Below are 17,305 nucleotides of genomic sequence, written 5' to 3' on the forward strand. Positions count from 1 at the left end.
GAGTAGGGTCTCTTAATCAGAAGGCAACGCTCCCGGAAGGCTGATTTTGTGTTCACTTGGCAATTTAAAAGGACAGACCGGAGTTGGCAGTTCCTGCCAAATTGGACATGCCATGTAATCGCGTGACGTCAGACAACCCTACGACCTATCAGTGCCCGGCCCTGCGAGCCACCAACTACTTCCTACCAGAACAGCGGTAGCTTTTTCTCTCACGACGTCTACGCTGCATTTTGTGTAGAACGGGTTCTTTAAAACTTTCGCGTTAAGAAGTTGAACTCAACACGCCTAGAAAATTGAAATATTTTACAGAGGTACCAATAGGCGGTACTCAGAGATGGTGAAGCTGAAAAGGAGAGAACTAGACGAAAGGGTTAGGAAGGCAGATTCGTAAGAGACCAAAGAATGAAGCTGCTGTAACACCAAATCTGAGAGTGAAATAATTAGCGGAAAGCTGGAAGTGGGCTGGAGGTCAAGTGAGAGCTAACTCATACTTGCTTGTGACGTCATGGGTGATGGCGATGTTTACTGAGCGGTGAGGACACCAGTACATCTGGTTGGCTTATACTTCAGCCTAGAACTGGGGTCCCATGTTATTGAAGATACATTCCAGACTCTAGCAATGGCGGACTCTAGACGAAGCTTTCAAATGGTTCTTCCTAACGATGGTGTTGGAGAGGAAACACAGCAGTGAATATTTGGGTCAAAACGTAAGGCTTCTCGCACACATGAGCTATAACGGCTGCCATGCTTTTCTTCAAACACCCTTACTTGCTTCAAAGCGGGTAATAAGCATGTTGAATGTGTAACGGTTTTTCCTCATTCATACATGCATGATCCTGTTTGCCATTGAGAAAGTAAATCGACCATCTAAAAGTATTGCCTGAAAAGATCGAAAATTGTGTAGACCTACATGGTTCTAGGTGTATTCCAGGAGGATAATCTTAAATTCATTGCAGGAGCTGCTCACACAGCACTGTAACTCTCATCGCGTTGCGAGCTACAGATATATTCAAGAATAAGCAACATGTTCTGCTGGCTTTGCTCCCCGCAAACACGAAGCGTTTTGTATACAGCAAGATTTTCATCTTCCAAACAGAACGTTCTGTGGTCACAAAGTATTTACCCTGCGAAAATGTATAATTGTGAAATGATCCAATTGTGTTTTCACGTATATTATACGTTTCCAGATCGGCGTTGCTGGTTAGTGCTTGAAAAAAATTAGTTGTGGTTTAGTTCTGGTTAACCCTAGTTCAATTGCGAAAGCAATGGTGAAAGCTTCTTTTAACTGCTACATTATTCCCCTATCACGCCCTATCAGTGTGAGGTGCTACATTAAAGGGCCACTGTCCAGGGAAGGACCTCTTAAGGGAAAGAGCCAAGGTACTGGAGAGAGTCTGTGCAAAATGCTACAGTGAAAAGCGCGCCGCAAATCAACAAAACTACAATTCAAAGCTCTCTCGTGCTCTCCTTCGGGAAGCCAGCTTTCCCGTTTCCCGCGCTGGCCCGTCGAGCCGCAGCTACGACGTATTTGTCGAGAACGACGTCCATTGGTCCATCTCGCTGTCTGAAGGTGAAGGATGGGTGTCTACCGCTCGCTGCGCGCTCTTCCCTCGCCACGGCCAGACTGTATCCAGCGGCGCGCGCTCCCTCGCCCGTTTTTTTTTTTTTTTTTTTTTTTTTTCGCGCACGCGGAGTGCCACGCCCTACCTCCCGCCAAACGCGGAGGAGGAAGGGGAATTTGTCTTGCGGAGGCTTGACGACCGGGCAGGAGAGTGAAAAAACATTTGCGAGAGAACGAAAGGAGAGAAGCACGACAGAATCGGGTGATTGCGGTGGCTGTACCTGCGTTATTAGTTACTCATTTCAAAAACACTTCGCGGCCTTGCGTTCTGGGGGCGAAGTCTCACAGTCCCATAGGAAGAAAGTATTTTCGACTGGAGTGTGGACAGTGGGCTTTTAAGGGTATGACGCGAGAGAGTAAGCTACCAGCCCACATATAAAGTCACGCTTCAACCAAGCCGTTCGGACGTGCCTGCGTGTCGTATAGGTTAACGAGAATGCAAACGGTTCTGGCAGGCTGGTTCTGATATCACCCTCCCATATGAAAGGAGCGACCCGAGTTGGCAGCTCCTGCCCCCGGCATAGAGGTAACGTGAATTCAAAAGTCATGACAGGCTGATTTTTTTTTTTTTTTTTTTTTTTTTTTATGAGGAGACTGTACCTACACCTCTTCACGGCGTAGCTGCGGCCACCCGAGGTCTCGCTTTGGCTGTCGTTGTATTGCTTTCGCAATAAAAATGGTTTGGCAGAAGTAATGTGTTGAAAAAGCTTCAAATTACGCCCTAACTTAACTTAGAACTCAGGACTGACCAATACGTAGACATACATAGGATTTCTTTAGGTCAGTTTCAGAAGGCTCCAAGCATGCCAACAGAAAATATCTAATAAGTCATATAGAGGCCCGAAAGATAGAGGGTGACTGGTTACGTGTTGTCACAGGTTCGCCTGTTCCACATACTTACCGTAGTGAATGGATGGGCCGGCAGTCCGTCGATGTTGGAATAAATGCTTCTCTTAAGCATTGCGAAAGCTTTATTGGAATTATTCGGTCAGAAATACCTTAAAACCCAGTCTTCTGAGAAAGAGAGCATGGGTGTAAGGCAGGTAATGTGCCCGTCTTGAGTGCAATATGTTACAAGTGTGGGTGATGAAACACTCTCTTTTATCCACAGAAAAATCAAATAGACCTTGAAGGTGTCGATCGAGCATGATAGCCGCACCAAACTGCAGCATGTTAAGTTACCTGAAGAGCAAGGAGGAAAACAGCACCACCCTCTCACTTCGTCGTACTTTAATCTACAGTATTATTGGGGTCCTGCCACATGAATTTGGTATGTTTTTTTTTTTTTCTTGGATTAAAGTGCGCTTGCTGTTCGACCCTGCGAGACGCTGGCATCTCTCCGGAGGCCGACGGCAGATAGCAATGACATGCATTAGGGTTGATTTTTAGCCAGCGCGCGCTGCGAAACCGGCTATTATTATTCTCTTCCGCACTGTACCTCCGCTCGTTTATCATCATTTTGACTTTGCCAGCACTGCGCCAGATAGCGCGATGCTCGCTGGCGTGTCGTAGGCGGAGTTCTGCCAGGCATAGCTAATAAAGATGGAAGGGTATTCACTTTTGCACTATCGTCCCGTGTTTATTTTCTTTTTTAGCTACACCTGCTGCTTTTCAGTGTTCTAACCGAGATACATTTCAACACGCTTTGAAGATCAGATACACCATTCTCAAATCAAATTAAATCGACTTTATTCAGCATTTTTTTATCCGACAAACAGAAAAGAAATGCTAGGATAGGAACAAAAAGCTAGAAACGCAATAGCTTGACGAGGCTCCTGCCCCTGTTTGACATGATGGACAAACTGTCACATTATCACATATATTTGCATGTAGAAACAAACGAAAAAAAAAAGCATGCAAAAGAATGTACAGTATAAACAAGTGATATTTCTGAAATATTACTGATGGAAGAAATGCCCATGTAGTACCTATATTAACTCGTTACAGACTACTATATACATATTACGAATAGGTCCAACTCACAGAAAACGAAGGAAACATATTTCACAGGAATAAAATTTCGCCAGCAGCTCAGAAGCGCCAGATACAACCGAGTGTAGACAAGTTCACGTATTAGAAGCAGGAAAGTAGACGATTGCAAGAGATTACATTACGTCAGCTGTACAAGAAAATATTGGTGTTGCAGAAGTGAAAATGATTAAACCCATGCGTCTTCTAGAATAAGGTATATTTGCCAGTTGTATATGCTAAGTTCGTTTATATCTATATTTTTCCTCTGAAAGAAATTCAAATAAGAAGGCATGTGGTACTGCAGCATGTGTGGACTTGGTTAGTGCGTGACGAGGGTGTAGACTAGTATTTTTCGTTTCTGAATATGTAGGGTAGTTCTAAATGTCTTCGTAAATTATATAAGTTGAGAAAAGCGTCGTTGTTATTTTTGAGATCTTGTTTGTACTTGTACTTGTAGTGGTGTACGGGAAGTATATAAAACGAAGCAAAAAGTTATCTTGTATGAGCGTCATATGAGGCATTTGCTATATAACAAATTGCTTGTATTTTTGCAATAGCAGCAATTTGGTAGGTTCGATTGAGTTGTGCCCATCCATACAAGACTGAAGTAATTAATATGGGGACCAAAAATTGTACTATAAAGATTTAACTTAATTTTAGTCGGAAGCATTATTGTAAACTTACACAGCACGCTGCAAGCTTTTTCAAGGTTTCCTGTCACGCGTTCCACATTGGATTCCAATTTAGACGTTGACTGATGGTCATTGCCAATGTTTTTGCTTCTTTAACGACTTTTATTTGTTCTGAACCGAGTTTTATATCAACATCCCGATTAATACCCTTTTGTACAGGAGTAAATATTTAGGGTTCTGATTTGGGAACGTTAACGTTTAAAGCATATATCAAGTCCTTTGAGAGAGTTTTGCAAGTGGAATATTTGCGAAATCAGTGAGCTCGTCGACACTAGTGGACTAGAAAAAAAAAAAGAACGGTTTGTGTCGTCTGCATGGATGAAATGATGTAGGATGCAAGTCAACTAGTGTTTAATATATCATTTATGTAAATATTATATAAAACCTGTCCAGGTATGCTGCCCTGCGGCACACCTGAAGTGACATCTAACAGGGAAGAGTGACCTTCATTTTTGACGACGCATTGCTTATGATGGTTTAAATATAACTTAAGAAGGTTGCCAGAAACTCCACAAAAACCATAATATTCTAATCTTGTAGACAAAATTTCCTAGTCAATTCTTTCAAATGCTTTCGAGAAATCGATCAGAATACCTAGAATACCTTTTTGTTATTTTCAAACCCTGTGTGTTCAGTGGACATGCTTCGACGGAACGCAAATTGTTGAAATAAAAGGTTGTGCTTATCACGAAAACATGTGATTAGTTTGCATATCATTTTCTCTAGTCATTTGGAAAAAACAGGTAACCCGGAGAGCGGTCAATAATTGTAAAAATTATTTTTATCACCTGCCCTATATATAATTCCTACTCTCACACACTGCATAATATCTGGAAAGGTACCAGTATGTAAGCTAGTATTGAAAATGGGACAGAGAGCGGGAGTTAACAGGTCTAAGACGTATTTAATGGGGTTAATTTGAAGATCATCAACGTCCTGGGCTTTACTATTTCATAAGGACATAAAGATAGAGTAAATGTTTTCATCAGTTGTCGGTTAAAAAAAGACATATTTAGAATTAAAAGCACATAAATATATTTTAATTTTACCGTTGTCTTCTATAGCTATTACTGAGGAGAGATTGGTAAAGTATTTGTGAAATTCGTCCGCGAGGACTTTTTCTTTCAGTGTTTAGCATTTACTATTAGTAGCGGGTACCAGTTGCCTGTACCACTGTTCAACAGTTGGTTAAGTTCGCACCATAATATATCAGTCTGACTATAGTCGAACTAATAAATAGGTTTTCAAAAGATGCGTTTTTGATTTTACGCAATGTGGTTGGGACAGAATTTCTGTATTTCATTGTGATACGTCGGCTTGAAAAAGGAAATGAATTTTCCTGCATCCAGCGCTCCTAGAATATTTTGCGCCAGTTCTTTTTTCATTGCATTTATTAACCTTGAATGCCCCTTTCGGGGTATTACATGAGGGGTGGGGTAAATAATCAAGTTCTACGAAAGTTCTTTTCCATATTGTCGTGGCTGTACAAACATTTCAGTGATGGCGTTGATGCGTGATTAAGAGGGCATGGCACAAAGGAGCAAGATAGGTCGTTATAGTCGGTCGCGGCTCGTGGAAATCAGGATGTCAAAAAGGTTACAGCACGGACGCGCGGACGAGCAACTTCAAGTGGATGGCCTGGGCGATCGGATATCCGTAGCGGAGGTGCGCAGATGTATGATTCTTGAAGGTGCGACTTGTGATAAAACTGATGGAAAAGAGATACAATAGCGATGTGGCGATGGCAAGAAAAACTTCACAAGTTCGACTGTAATTTCAAGGATGATACACTGACTTGGAGTGAATGAAATGGGAGGTGCAATTTGGATAGCTAAAAGAGCATCAATGAGATATCTTTCATAGGGACCCCAAGTGGAGGGTGCATAATCCAATATTGACCTCAGCAATCAATGTATTGCAGGTGAGTAATATTAACGCGATAGCGTTAAATGCTGTTCATCGAAAAATAAGCGTCGACGGCCGGCGTCGGTGGCCGTTCGCCGACGTTCTGAGCGGAACATCACGAGCAAGGCGCTGGCAGGCGGAAGCTGAGAGCTGTCACGGCCGAGCACTATAAGTCGTACGGTTGCCTGACATTACGTTCGGCAAAAGCTGCCCACTCGGGTCTTGTAATGGGAACAGTAGTCGAGCGTCGTAATCACTGCGGCACCCCGGCCGGGCACTCGTATAATTAAAATCCTCACATCATGCGTTCTTGCGAAATGCGGCAGATCAGCAAGCACTTTGTAATCACTAATATCATCTGACAGTCACGTTTGAATTGCAATATGCAAGTTGCTATCCGATTAGAGCTCCAAGTTTGGCGTTAGCTCGTGCTTTGAAATGAAGCTGCGTGTTTTAAGTAGAGACTGCCGAAAACGAAAGATTAGCCCGACTTGTTCGGGGACATAACCGTGCTGACTTTCTTCGGCGTAATTGATACAATATTTTGCTCTTACGGTCTGCTCAATCTTGTCGAAAAAATAACGTTTAATGCCTACATGGACAGTTTCGTAGGGAGAAAAACCTAACGTTTTCGGATTTCGCACAAGAGATAAGTTCTTTCTGACATTTTGAACAGGAGAAATCCTTACCAATGCTGAAATCCGAGTGCCTTATAGGTTGTGGTTGTTTGAGGGGATCAATTGCAATTATGGGATATGAGCGTTCAGTAGTGTGACGCCCAACACGATGTGTACGTTCAATGTCTTACTGTCCAATGACAAATCTAGGGTATCAAGTTCACTTTGTGAAATATTCCCGACAGATGTTAATCGATATAGTTGGCCAGCCTGCTCACTCACTGCTATCTCGTAGATCCAGACATCAACCTGGAAACTTTCCAACACGCGGGGAAAAAAAAATCTGAATTTTGTTACTTCAAAACTAAAAGTGACTTTCAAAGTTTTTTCCAGTAGATGATACTGCAGGGGCGGGGGAGAGGGGGGGGGGGGGCAGTCCCTCATACAGAGGATATTTCGCAACCTTCACAAAAAAAAAAAAGGGTCGGGTGCAAGGCAAAGAAACTAACGGCTCAATTTGCAAGAAAGGCGTGCTTCATTAATATTACAACCATTTCCGCCTCGCATTAAGTACCTGACAGCTCAGTCATATTGTGACATAGAGTTGCAGACAAGGTTGCATATCTGAAGTGCCGTAGTAGTAGTCAAATGTTTGTGCGAACTTAAGTAATGTGGCAAAATTATGAAGATTTCGGGAAAGAAACGTCGCCAGTATATTGCCGAACTTTTGTTTGTTCTTTTTAGACAGCCGCTGGCTTGCAGCCTTATCACTGTGAATCTAGCGCGCAGATCGAGTCTGTATTCATTCTGTATTCTGTTGTTGTTGTTTTTTCCTGCCTGTTGTCCCGAGGCGATGCTTTATCATTTTCTTTGTCGCTCAAGATGCATCGAACTGTATCTCGAAGATTCCAACCACTCTCGTGTGTTTCTAGAATGTTCCAGGTTATGCTAGTCACCTTTTGCGGCTTTATCTAGACGTTTCCTAGTCGCCTATAAATTCAGCGCTGACGAGTGAGACGGGTATTCTTAGTTCGACGAGCGACGAGCACGTTTGCTGTTATCGCCGCCGCCGAGTTGCTCAGTTCTTTTGCGGACGCAAGTCAGCCCAATAGAGAATTAACTTCAGTGTTATTACAACTGTCTTTTCTTTAGTGCCTGCGGTCTCGTCACCAACACGTGATACTATATTTGCTACAACTGGAGCCGTTCGCCGTCAGGAACAACGTAGAACTGTAATCACGCGCAACTTTGAGAGAGTTCTGTCATTTCGAGATCTCCGCGACTCGTCAGAAGGAAATGCGTTTCTACTTTTACCGAAGTTTGCACGAATTCAGACATAGTGTGAGGCAGTATTTCTCTGCAGCTGAGAAGTTTTACAAACGGAAATATTTTTGAATATAGTTAACAAGCGCATTACAGCCCCTATTAAATACGCTTGATTTAAAATTTTACAAAGAAAGCCACATCTTCCTTTTTTTACGTACATATACACAACCAAATCTCTCACTAAGAAGAAATCTCTTTGAAAACTCTTGATGATTTCGCGTTTATTGCATGTCCTTCAATGGCCACCGGCGACCATGTGGCAGCGGCTTAAGTAAAGTATCCTTCGGGGCAATTGGGCTGTTTCAGAAAAAAAAAAGGGGAATTTTAACCTCAGCGCACTTCACAATTTTTTGCCCTTAAACGTGGTGCTTTGACCATATTTAAGGCTCAATAAATACTACATAAAATATGCAACATGACGTGGTTTCCTGCCTCCATAAACTCAAGGGGAACACCTGTCCCGAGAGAACTAAGCCACAATTTCACACAGCGCTGGTAACCGGTATAAGCGGAAAGCCTGTTAGGCCAGTTTTATCCGCTGTTTATGTTGCTAAAGATGTCGTGGACTAATTACTGTATCGCTGAATCTCGCTATTTAAAATCAATGAATTCGTTGCGAGCTTAGCACCAATACAAGCTGGTCGTTGCGGCCACTTACCGCAATATATGCTTCAGTACTACCACGATGTGTCCAGCACAAAACGCTCCTTCCTGGCCTATAAGGTGTATCGGAGAAAAATACTATCTATTCGTGGGTGCTGACTTTGTTACCTAGGCACATTAGAAGGTTGTCACGCTTGAAAGACGGCACCGACAAGGTCGCCTGGGATCTTGCAACTTATCAGCGCTCAAGATGCCCTCTTGAGCCGAGAGGAGCAGCTCGCCTGTTCCCAGAAATGTCTAGACAACAAATACATGTTATGGCAACAAAATACTTGACCTTCTTCTCTTAAACGAGAGCCATTCTGAGTCGCTCGCAAACTTGCCAAAATTATTCTCTTTTGGCACTGCGCCCTTGAAGTTCTTGTCTAAGAAAAAATAGCAGCCATTTAGCAGTTGCAATGCTATTGACCTTCAGCAGCAGCTACATGGGCGATAGTAGATGAATACTATAATACCACTACTTAAGTTGAGGACAACCCAGAGGGCTATGGAACGAAAAATGGTAGGGGTAACATTAAGAGGTAGGAAGCGTGCAGAGTGGGTCAGAGAAATAACTCAGGTTACCGACATTCTAGTGGAAATTAAGACGAAGAAATGGGCATGGGCAGGACATGTAGTACGAAGAGAGGATAACCGATTGTCACTTAGGGTAACAAACTGGATTCCAAGGGAAGGAAAGCGTAGCAGGGGGCGGCAGAAAGTTAGGTGGGCGGATGAGGTTAAGAAGTTCGCAGGGGTCAGGTGGATGCAGCTAGCACAGAACCGGGTTAAGTGGAGAAATATGGGAGAGAGCGCTATACAAGCAGTAAAAACAAGGCCTGGGGCCGATTGTGGCACCGATCATCAGCTTCTTGTTGCCAAAATTAAGCTTCGATTGAGGAAAACGCAGAAAACTAGAAGGCCTTTCAGGTATGATCTGGATCAGATTCCATTAGAATATGCTGTGGAAGTGAGGAATCGATTTCAAGAATTAGATCTAGAAGACAAAGAGCCTGAAGAGATGTGGACTGATGTTCGTAATATAATACAAGAAGTTGCTACTAAGGTAGTTCCAAAGCAAAAGAAATGCAAAAAAGCAAACTGGTTATCTGAAGAGGCTTTGCAAATAGCTGAGGAAAGGAGGATGGCAAAAGGTATGGAGGAAAGAGAAAGATACAAGGTTCTCAATGCGGATTTTCAGAAAATAGCAAGGAGAGATAAGAATGCCTTCCTGAACATAAAGTGTCAAGCAGTTGAGGACAACAGCCAATTAAGGAACACAAGAGCTCTGTATAAGACAATCAAAGATATCAAAGGAAGCTTTTGTGCTAAGCTGGGTGTGATAAAGGACAAACGAGGCAAGGACCTCACTGAAGCCTCAGAGATAAAGAAGAGGTGGCAGGAATACACAGAAGAACTGTACAAGAAGGACCCGGATGTGCAAACCCAACATAGGACGGTTGTGATTACTGATCTCGAGCCGGGCATCCTGAAGAGTGAAGTTGAATGGGCCTTAGCCAGCCTTGCTAAGAACAAAGCTAGCGGAATTGATGGTATTCCAGCTGAGTTGCTTCAAAACCTCAACCACGACGCTGTTAACACACTGCATACATTATGTCAAAAGATTTGGACAACCCTGCAGTGGCCACAGGATTGGAGGAGGTCAGTTTACATCCCCATTCCAAAGAAAGGCAGTGCCAAAGATTGTTCCAACTACCGCACGATCGCGCTTATTTCGCATGCTAGCAAGGTGATGTTAAAAATCCTGCAAGGTAGGCTGCAGCAGTATGTGGATCGGGAGCTTCCGAACGTGCAAGCTGGGTTTCGCAAGGCCAGAGGAACTAGAGACCAAATTGCCAACCTTCGCTGGATCATGGAAAAAGCAAGAGAGTTCCAGAAACCCATTTACTTCTGCTTTATTGATTATGCGAAAGCGTTTGACTGCGTAGATCACAGCAGATTGTGGCAAGCTCTCCAAGAGATGGGATTTCCAATTCACCTCATCTGTCTCCTCAGGAACCTTTATGAAGGGCAAGCGGCCACAGTCAGAACTGGGCATGGTCTTACTGATTGGTTTCCGTTTGAGAAAGGGCTGAGGCAAGGCTGCATAGTGTCGCCCTGCCTATTTAACCTATATGCAGAGTGCATCATGAGGAAGGCCGGTCTGGACGAGTCTTCAGCTGGAGTGAAGATTGCTGGAAAACGTATCAACAACCTTAGATATGCGGATGATACCACTTTAATGGCAGAAAGTGAAGTGGAACTCAAGAGACTTCTGATACGCGTACAAGAAGAGAGTGAGAAGTTTGGGCTTAAACTGAACATTAAAAAGATGAAGATCATGGCGTCTTGCCCTATCAAGTCCTGGAGCATCAATGAACAAGAAGTGGAAGCTGTGACAGATTTTCTGTTCTTGGGCGCCAAGATTACCTCGGAAGGAGACTGCAGCCATGAAATTAGGAGACGCCTGCTTCTGGGAAAGAGAGCAATGGTTAGCCTTGACCGCCTAGTAAAGAGCAGAGACATTAGTCTGCCAACCAAGATCCGTATAACCCGTGCTATGGTCTTTCCAGTTGTGATGTATGGATGCGAGAGTTGGACTGTGAAAAAGGCTGACCGCCGAAGAATTGACGCGTTTGAATTGTGGTGCTGGCGGAGACTATTGAGAGTTCCTTGGACTGCCAGAAGATCAAATCAGTCGATATTGTCGACCATAAACCCTGACTGCTCATTGGAGGGTCAAATTCTAAAGTTAAAGCTCAGCTACTTTGGTCATCTGATGAGAAGAGAGGAGTCGCTGGAGAAAGATTTGATGTTGGGAAAGGTTGAGGGTCGCCGGAGAAGGGGTAGGCAGCGAACGCGATGGTTAGATGACATTCTCGAGGCACTGCAGATGAAGCTATGTGATGTTAGGAAGATAGTGGGAAACCGGAAAGCGTGGCGTGACATGGTCCATAGGGTCACGAAGAGTCGGACACGACTGAACGCCTGAACTGAACTGAACTGATGGGAGAGGCCTTCGCCCTGCAGTGGGGATAGTCAGGCTGATGATGATGATGATGACTATAATACCAACAGCCAAGCCAAGTTTACATTGAAGCTGCTTTTAATACAGCGCGACGATGGGCTAGTTGTTTGCTGGCCGATAGACAGCCATGATCCGCGAATACTGTTCCGCGCAATAGCTACTTCTCTCAAAGAAGTCGGGATAGTTGCCAAAACCTTAGCTACTGTAGGGCAAATTGTTGATACACAGACGACGTCCTCCTTGAAACCTTCCATTCAACAGAGCGGAACCTAGTCCCTAATATTTAATATCTGCCGTCCACCAATCGTAACGAAAGCTTCTGCCCCATCCTGCATGACTGGGCACTGATCGCAAGATCACACCAATTACTGGCAATAGAAGGACATAATTCTCCCCTAATCTCCTGCTCCTATTAAGGTGGGGAAGGGGGAGCTGCGTTCAGTATTCTTGGAAAAGACACTTGCACCAACCAAATTTTCTGATTTAGGGCACAATATTGCTTGTAATTTGCACCATAGACATCAAATTGATGAGTAGTGATGAGTTTTGAAATGTATTGGACGTAGTAATTCATTCTAAATTTAGGTTTAAGTTAAGCATCATTTCAGAACAATCAACTGTAGTTATTTGGATTTCGAAGTTTTTAACTGAGCGTTGGTTGTTTGTTAGCAGTCTTCTGCGGCCTCGGTATCGTCTGTATCTTCAGGAGCGCGGCAGGGCTCGGTCTTGGAACCTTTATCATTTTTATTATATAAATATGAAATCAATGAAACATCAATGCATTACCATAGCAAGTTTATTCCATTAACGACCACGCGAAATGATCGTTTTAAGTTTATAGTTGTTTCCCGCGAAGCTGCGGAGACTGAAACTCGCTTCCAGACACTGCTGTTTCATCTGCATCACTCACAGAATTTCTTCAGCATTTAGAGAAAAAAAATTTCCCGCCACTCTTAGTGGCGGGAAATTTCACGTTATTATAGTCTTGTTTTTAGGTGTTGCATTGAGATATTATATTAATAGGTTCTTTGCTTGTCTTGCTTTTCAGTGCGAGAATTTAGCTTGCCCCATGTGTGTATTTAGCGGCTAAGTGCTGTTGTATACCTGTACCTATTCAACGCTTATCTGTCTTAGACTTTGATATTGACGAATTATTGCTCACAGCTTTGTTTTCCACACCTGCCAGAACCCCTAGTCGGGCCTGATAGTATTAATAAATGAGGTGACGTCTAATGTAACATCAACTCAAAGTCCGCATGTGCTCTTACGACTGCGTATTGTGTGGCATCGTTAAAACTGCAGATGATAACTCTCACTTTTGAGTATCCTGTTTCCGCTATTGCTTGTAGTGGGAAAGCTGACACATTTAATTTAAATTGGTTCACAGGAAGGGAAAAGCGCAGTAACTGTCACACTTGCTCTGTGGACACCCGAACCGCGCCGTAAGGGAAGGGAGAAAGGTGGGAATGAAAGTGGAAAGAGAGAAAGAGGAGCCATAGTGGAGGGCTACGGAGTAATTTCGACCACCTGGGCATCTTTAATGTGCGCTGACATCGTACAGCACACGGACGCCACTTCGTTTCGCCTCCATCGAAACGCAGCCGCCGCGGTCGGGTTCGAACCCGGGAACTCCTGCACAGTAGTCGGGCGTCTTACCACTGCACCACCCCGGCGGGGCAAAGCTGACACATGAATATTAATTTCTCGCAAGCAGTGACAATGTCGTGTTTTCAAAGCTCCTCCCCGTTTGCTTTTATATTACTGTTCTAATGATATACGTCTTCAAAGGGCGCAAGATTATATGTATCTATGAATTATTTGGTATGGTTAGGTTTGGTTTGTGGGGTTTATCGTCCCAAAATGATCCGGCTATGAGAAACGCCGTAGAGGAAGGCTCCCGAAATTTCGACCCCCTGGGGCTCTTTAACGTACATTGACATCGCACAGCAGACGGGCCCCTTGCTTTTGGCCTCCATCGAAATTCGGCTGCAATGACCGGGATTTGATCCCGCATCCTTGGGCACAGCAGCCGAGCGCCATAACCACTGCGCCACCGCGGCAGGGCAAAACACAGGTTCTGTCGTGGGAATGATGTTGAGTGAAAACAGAAAAGACAGAAAGCCATCTCGACTAGGTGTCGAATTATTGTGCGTAAAAACTGGATAAGGAAAGAAGCAGAATGTGCAAAGTCTATTTCACCCGGCTTGATCACCGCTGAAAAGCCATTCAAGCAGTACGGCTAAGGCATGCATTCCGAATCCCCATGCGAGCCCTATGCGTGTAGCTGCTGTTTTGGCTATCGCAGGACTCGCAACACGCCACATGCATACCAGTGTAGACGTAGCCCACGGTAAAAGTTGCAGGATAACGCACAGATAGGAAGAACTGTAATCGGTCTGTGTTTTATTAATTAAATAATTATTTTAGTAATTATTAAGTTTATTTATTTGATATATACTGCAGTCTGAAGATCAAGCAGGTGGGAAGGTACAGATGCGATACAGGTTAGCACTTCAGAAAACATAGTTGAAACGCACGCTTGGTTTAAAAGAAACACACACAAAAAAAAGGGGATCACACAGCGGCTTAACCAGATCAGTGATAGAATGATTTGAAGAACACAAAAGATAAGATTACGCATCAGCAAAACATGTTAAGAAAAAGAAATAACAGCAGAAACGTACAAAACCTCAAAATGGTATTGCACTGCTGCCCCACACTCAAAATTTCCCGAAAAAAAAAACTATAGGTCTATAGTTATTTAATAAATAATTATGAAAAGCAGAAGGAAAATATGTTTGCCAGCCTCGGTATCTGCTATCTAATATTTGAAGCACATGAACTGCGGTGTAAAAAAAAAAAAAAGGATAGTAAGGAAGCGGCAGGGGAAATCAATGAAGTGAGCGACGGAAAGAACAAGGTAGGACCGAAATAAAAATAAAGGCTCACAATACCATAGCATAATTAAAGCGCAGTAGTGTTTGAGGCCCGCTCGCAAATGTCTTATGTCCCAATCACGTTTTCTTCTCCTGAATTCGCTATTTTAGTTAAATATATTCTCAGCACTCAGCATGGGGTATTGGCACGGTCTCTTATTTCACGTACTCCATTTTACGGTTTTTATCGCTACCAGCAGGTACTTTTATATTTATTACTTTTGTCAAGGTGACGTCTCCTCTTCTTTATCGTCACTTGCTTATCTTAGCCCACAGTTCGTTGAGAAAATGGCCCTAAAAATGTGGTGCTGTTTAGAAATTATGAGCTGCGTTTCATCAAGCTAAAATGACACCTGTGAACCACTTTCCTAAGTGTGTCTGTGAACAACAACTTTCAGTAGCGCAGGCAAATAATAGGTAGCCATTTAAATATTACGAGCTCGCTTTATTGACTATACCTGCAGAAGACAGGCACCTTCTCGCTCGAATACGTCTCATGCATTATTCGCGCTCGAAAAGATTAAAAAAGAAAGATGTTCAACGGCGAAGAATAATAATTTATAAGAGCGAAAATTCCACGGTACTCGCATTACACTTACAGCATCTCAAATCGCTTTGTGGTTCGAGAGGTATTTTCGTCGAAGACTTCATAACTTGAGTTTATGCACAACATAGGAGGCAATGGTCTAGAAGGCATCGTCGCTTGAGCATTACTAATTGCAAAAATATAAAAGTTGAAAGTTGGTAGCCAACAATGTAAAAGTGTTGTGCCCTTGTTAGTATATGTTACTACTAAAACACGTTTCAGCTTACCCAACGTTCTTCCTTGTCCGGGCGAGGTTGACTTCAGGTGAAATATGGCATTGTGTCATATGGACGTTGTATACACGCAAAACGGCCGGCTTTGGAAACAACAACAAAAACGCACGCGGCATACTTTTATGGCTCGAAGTGACCTCCACAAGTAAGCTGCGTGTGACCGCCTCCCTTTCAGGGTAAAGTAGTAGCTCGCTTCGCCCTATTTTGCGGGCCTACTTATATGACCGTTGGAGAACTGGCCAACCATCGCACCGTTTAGACACGCTTGGAACAATTATTTCGCCTCCTATTATACAACTGCTTGCCGCTGCCGCGTATTTACGTTTCTTTTCACTCAAGGCCGGTGGTTATGTTTAGCCCAGAACTGCAGAAGTCGCAGAGATGACGTTTGTTCGTTCATTGACATCAGTTGCCTATATATATCCGGTTGCCCTAAATTTGTTGTGTAAGTTGATGGAACAAAGACACTGAAAGAGCCTTGATGTTCTCCCGTCTATTGTTATTTACCAAAGTTAAAAGAGAAAGCTATGAAACAAACGCAGAACGGAGAGAAACTGATACCGTGTGTGAAAAAGTTCAGTGTTTGTCGCTGGATTGCTGTTGCAAGTCTACCTTAGAGCTCTACGATTCTAGTCGCCTCTTTTACATTGTAGTTACTAAAATGGAAGTACCAAATAACTTTTAATCGCGAGTATTTGGTACAAGAGTCAGTTTAGCATAAGTGGAAATTACTACTGGTTTATTGTGATAATTCGAATAGAGTAAGTGTTATATTTAGTACAAGTGTTACACCAGCGCTACAAAGAAGGCTTTTTTTGTTATTGTCATATGTGAAACCACGCTAGATGTGCGGCACCGATATCATATCCGATTATCAGTTTCAATAAAAAAAAAAAAAAACAGTTTCTTTCTTAGTGCGCTCAAACCAGTGCATATGATACTTACTTCTTAAGCAGTAGACCATTTATTCACAAAATACAGGCGATGAATACAACCATACAAATAATGCTCCAGATCTCAAACTTTTATCAGAAAGTCCCAGGTGAGAACCTATAACTTTTTGCGCAGTAAGGTTATATGCAAAACAGCAATAGTCGCTAAAAGAAATATATTTCGGCAAGTGAAAAAAAAAAGTCAATTTGAGTTGGTCCTGCAAAATTCTGCAAATAGAATGTATAACATGAACGTTGAGCAAGATGACAATTTTCGTCAAACATATCAAATAACTCAGGGGCAGAATAAAAACCTGCCTATGTACAAATTTAAAAAAAAACAATAATTGGTTTAGTGTATCGATAAATATTATATTACAGTTAATAGGTACTGTTCGAAGTGAAACAGCGATGGTGTTTGTTTGACATAAGGGGACCTGTTGCTCCAAACTAATTAAGATATGCTTAATGAGCCTCATATTCATTTTGATAAACCTGCTTTGTTTTTCGGGGAAGAAAGTGCAAAAGACAAAAGGTCAGTGATACACTCACGTTGCCAAGATAAACGTGCACGCACACAGCGTTATCCGCTCTCATCATTCACCGCCGTCCGTGAAGACCAAGAAGCGCGCGTAGATTTCGCGCTGACGTTCTTTCCCACAAAAGCGCGCGCCTCAACAGCGGGAGCCTCGGAGCGCCTTCACTAGCAGGCCCAGACACGGGCCTGCCGCAGTAGAGGGACAACGGGGACGGTGATACGAGCGTATTGCCTTCAATAAACGGGTGGTCCTGCCTCGTAAAACGCTGCGCACGGAC

Source organism: Amblyomma maculatum, chromosome 2 (assembly GCF_055883805.1).
Source record: "Amblyomma maculatum isolate TAMU_Amacu chromosome 2, ASM5588380v1, whole genome shotgun sequence".
In the NCBI taxonomy this organism is placed as follows: Eukaryota; Metazoa; Arthropoda; class Arachnida; order Ixodida; family Ixodidae; genus Amblyomma; species Amblyomma maculatum.